The sequence below is a fragment of the Pinus tabuliformis genome, chromosome 9 (assembly GCF_031772625.1).
Source record: "Pinus tabuliformis cultivar Carrire ecotype Pingquan chromosome 9, CPIR1, whole genome shotgun sequence".
Lineage (NCBI taxonomy): Eukaryota > Viridiplantae > Streptophyta > Pinopsida > Pinales > Pinaceae > Pinus > Pinus tabuliformis.
Window position 1 is genome coordinate 1409436374 of NC_142307.1, and position 4849 is coordinate 1409441222.

Genomic DNA, 4849 nt, shown 5'->3' on the forward strand with positions numbered 1-4849 from the left:
GTCTAACAATGGTGGAAGGTATGGTTGAAGGCGATCCACATTGAATATTGAGTGTAGGCCAAGGAATGGGGGGATTATTAGCTCAAAATAATTTTCACCCACAACCTTTGTGATTATGTAAGGTCCATATAAGAGTGGTTGAAGCTTCTGATGAGCCCCTACAAGGTGTTCTTTCTGTAGATCTAGCCACACCTTGTCTCCCACATGAAAATTGTGTGGCACCCAGTGTTGATCATGGAATTATTTACACTTTTTTTTAGCTTTCTACAAGATATCATGAACCTATTGGAGGATGTGTTAAATAAACATGGTATCCTTTCTGTTTTGGTGTTGAACATGTCCACATTCTACCTAGGTAGTTGTAAGGGGTAGTGCGACATCAATGGGACCTAGTGGTTGAAATCAAAAGCCAACCTAAAAGGGGTTGTGTCAAGTTGAGCTATGGAGAGCTTTGTTTTAGGTGTGTTGAACATAGTGGAGACGCCCATCCCATATGGATGGATCCTTGGAGTTGTACATGTGCATAATTAACACGATCATCCTGTTGATGACCTATGTCCGACCATCAATCTGGGGGTGGAAGGTAGTTAATTTCGTGAGTTTGGTGTCCAACATTGATCATAGGCTCAACTAGAATGCACTTAGGATCATGCTATCCTAACTGATATGATGGTACATGGGATCCAAAAATTTACCCACACCCATTCAAAGAAAATCTTGGCAGTGGCTTGTACTACGATACTCTATTTGCGAGAAAACAATATGGCCATCTTAGAAAATATATCAATAACCAAAAACACATAGTCATTACCAAGCTTGGTAGAAGAAAGACTAGATATATAATCCATCGAGATGGATTCCCAAGTCCAGTTAGGAGTAGTTAGAGGAGTGTATAGGCCAGTCTTCTTAATGGTTTGTTTGGAAATAGTGCAGGCAATGCAAGTCCTAATATACTTGCAAACATCAAGTCAAATTTTTTGCCAATAAAAATAATTTTGTGGTACTGTCATTGTCTTTTGCACACTAAAGTTCCATTCTACCCAACTATAATGTGCCTCCTAGGTCATCTTGGCATGGTCACTTGAAGGAACACAAAGGTGTCCCAAGTACCACAACAATGCATCCTAGAGGTGGAAGTCTAGAACTTTCTCATATGTAATCAACATCCAGTATGTCGTAGTGAACTTTAAATCACCATTATTGGCTATGACCATCTAGAGGTATCGTGCCCACAAGAGCTAAGAATGGTGGTTAGTGCAAAAATTGAGGGTCGACTGAGGCAATCTATAATGTGGTTGGTGCTATATTTCTTGTATTTAATTTTCAAATGTAATTGATGTAGATATGTGGACCATTTTGTATGGTGGTCATTTTGTAACTTCCCCTATGTCTTCATAAATTGAAGAGGACATTGGTCCATGGGGTATCTTCGGATAGTATCAAAGAGTGTCTCACTATGATAAGCCACCAGATGTCCTTGTTGAATGAGGACTGTAATAATAACATAATCAGAGGCATTTGTTTCAATCTTAAATGGTTGTTGCAAGTATGGTAAGCAAAGGACTAGTGGAAAGCAAAGGAGGTGTTTCATTTCATCGAATGCATTTTTTTGTGACTTTCAACAACAACAAAAAATGTTTTTTCTACACTTGTGGTGACTTGAATTAAGGGCCAACTGATATAAGAGAACCCTAACATGAATCTTCAGTAGAAATTAGCAAGGTTCGAGAAGTTGTGAAGCTATATTAGATTCAACGAGGTCAGCCAATCCCAAATGACTTGGATCTTAGATAGATCCACATGCACACCTTGATCTTCAATAATGTAACCTAGATATTGGACCTTGTCCATGTCGAAGGAGCATTTTTCCAATTTAACACATAGATTATGTTATCACAGAGTGTGAAGGACCTTTTGAATATGCGGCAAGTGCTCTGCCCAAGTCTTACTAAAGATGAGGATATCATCCAGATATACAACCATGAAATAGTTGGTGAAAGGCTACAAGATGTCATCCATTAGCCTCATGAAAGTTGTTTGGGCATTCGTCAAACCAAAGGACATGACCAACCATTCAAAAAGAAGCTCCTTCGACTTGAAAATGGTCTTCCACACATCAATTGGTTCTATTTGAAATTGGTGATAACCAGACTTTAGATCAATATTGATGAAGTACTTGGCCCCCTTGAGTTGGTCAAGAAGGTCATCAATCTAGGGAATTAGGTACTTGTTCCTAACAATGATTTTTTTTCAAAGCCTAATAATCAATGAAGAGTCTCCAAGTCCCATCCTTCTTCTGCACAAGTACAATTATTCTCCCACAGGGTGAGAACCTTGTTGGATGTGCCCTTTTTGTAGTAGCTCTTGGATCTACTACTTGATTTCCTCATTGTGATGGTATATTAGCCCATTGGGTAGAGGTGCATCGAGGGTCAAATCGATTGAATGCTTGACCAGACAATGTAAAGGTAACCCTGTGGGTGAAGAGAAGATGTATTTGTATTATTCGATGACCTTATTCACTTTCATCTGCGACATGGAGGAGCATTATCTAGAGGCCACAAATGTGGCCATGATCTTCTCCTTAACCTGAGAGCGAATCAAGAAAAAGACAAATTTCCTACTCTAGCAGATGATCTTACTACATTTCTTAGCATAGATTAAAGAAATTCCAGTAGGCAAGACTACCTCTAGTATCATGTATAATTTCCTACACAAAGTAATAAGAACACTATAAGGTCTAGACTCATACATAGCATGACATTTCCACAATTATGGTTTGCCTAATAAAACATCAGAAATTTCAAGGGGAGCAACATCACAGAATACCTTGTCTATGAAAGGCTTAGCGTTGTAGGGAAAGCGACACTATTGGCTGACATGGAGATCCCGTTGTTGGTGGAGCCATCCGATGGTGTATGGATGCAGGTGTGGTGTTATCAGTAGGCCCAACCACTTAATGACCTCTACTGAGATGAGGTTCTTCTAACTTTTGTTATCAGCAAGGAAGCATAATGGAGCACCCTTCACCCACATTTGTGAGTGAAATAGATGCTCACCTTCCTCCAAATATTTGAGCTCACTTTGTTTGACCTTGGTGGTGGAAACAGTGTCACTGGGTTCCACATAAATGATTTATTTCCCATTCTCTAGGTTTAGTTGAGAGTCAAAATATACGTCTGACTCTGAATCTTTTAGCTCATCCACCAACGAATGCTTTGTGCAACATTCATTTGCATTATGAGTGGGGCTCTTGTGGAACTTGCACCACTTTCATGCATCTATCTTCATATTTCCATTAACATTATTTGTTTGTGGCTTTGATGGGTTTTCTCGGGTGGTCCACCCTGGCTCTATCCTTTTTTCAGTGGTTTGGGCATGCCCTTTCCTTGCTTCTATTGTGAAGGATTCACAAACCCAAAATCTCACTTCTTTTGTTTAATTTTTTCTCAATTTTGACAACATATTGGTATGTTGTGCCAAATGAGGAAATTTCTAGGAAATCTATTTCTCTCTAGATGTATCTATGCATATAACCATGGTACTTGAGCACTAGATTCCACTCAAAGTCCTTGATACCCAAAGTGGTGCACAAGGTATGAAAATGTTTGTGAAATTTGGCACTAATTAGTCCCTTTCATGTCATAGCGTGGTCCATATCATTAATTGGTCTTTGTATCTTTCAACAAGGTAATATTATTCCTTAAAAACATCCCTAAAAGAGTTCCAAGCGGGTGCAGCTGAAAATAGTGTGGATTCCTCTGTGGCCCTTTTCTCACAGTAAGTTTCCAACTAGTCCTTAACATGGGGGCAGCCTTAAGGAGTGCAAAAGTAATATTTTCCCTATCAGAAAATTTATGGACAAGAAAATATCCTTCAAGCATATTTAACCATTTGTCCTGAGAAGTTGCATCTATCTAGTCTTCAAATATAGCAATGTCAAAATTAACATGTACCTTAAAGGGGGTAGCACCTCCGAAGTGGCCACTAGATGAAGATGTGTTGCCTATTGGTATCTATTGAAGGATCTAGGAAAAATTATCCATCATCTTGTTCCTTTGTTGCTTGAGGACTTCTTTGAGCAATAATTTGATAAGATCTCTTGTTCCCTTGTCTTTCTTCTCTTTCGCCATGGGAGGCCATCAGGGTCGGTGAGGATATTCTTGCAAGGGCTCAAGCAATTTGAGTCCCAACTTCTTGTACCTCGACCTCCTTGGAGACATGCATAGATAAACAGAGAAAGAGTATACCTTTTTGGTACCACTGATCCAAATGTATGAAGGGAACTAAATGAAATACATATTTAAACCCAAAACACAAAGATACAATAAAATTTTACATGAATTAATAAATGGAAAATGTTGAAAATTGTATACATGCAAAATGAAAGGAAACTAGCTTGAACGGTGGTATCTTATCTATAAGAAGAGATGTGATGGCTACATCATTCCTAATTTTTTTTACAATGAGGCGTAGAGGCATTTTTATTGTGAAGAAACATTAATAAACCCTAACATTCAAAAACCTAACCCTAAGATATGAAGCACCAAATTCTTATGGGTCTTGATGGGGTCAGTTGGAACGTCAAATTTCTGGGCTCGTAACTTTGGCATACGATCTTGATTTAGCACAAACAATAGCTTATTAGAAAGGTCTATCCAAGGAGCAAAATTTCCTATTGTTGTCATAGTCTATGACTAATGTCGCCCTATTTCCCCAAAAAATATTGTATAGAGCCTCGAAACACCTTCAAAAGTTTAGGACCTAAAAACTACCAAAAATAGAAAATTTCCGAAATAGGAAAATTGTGATGTGAACCAATGGAATACGTAGGTGGCCATTGATATGC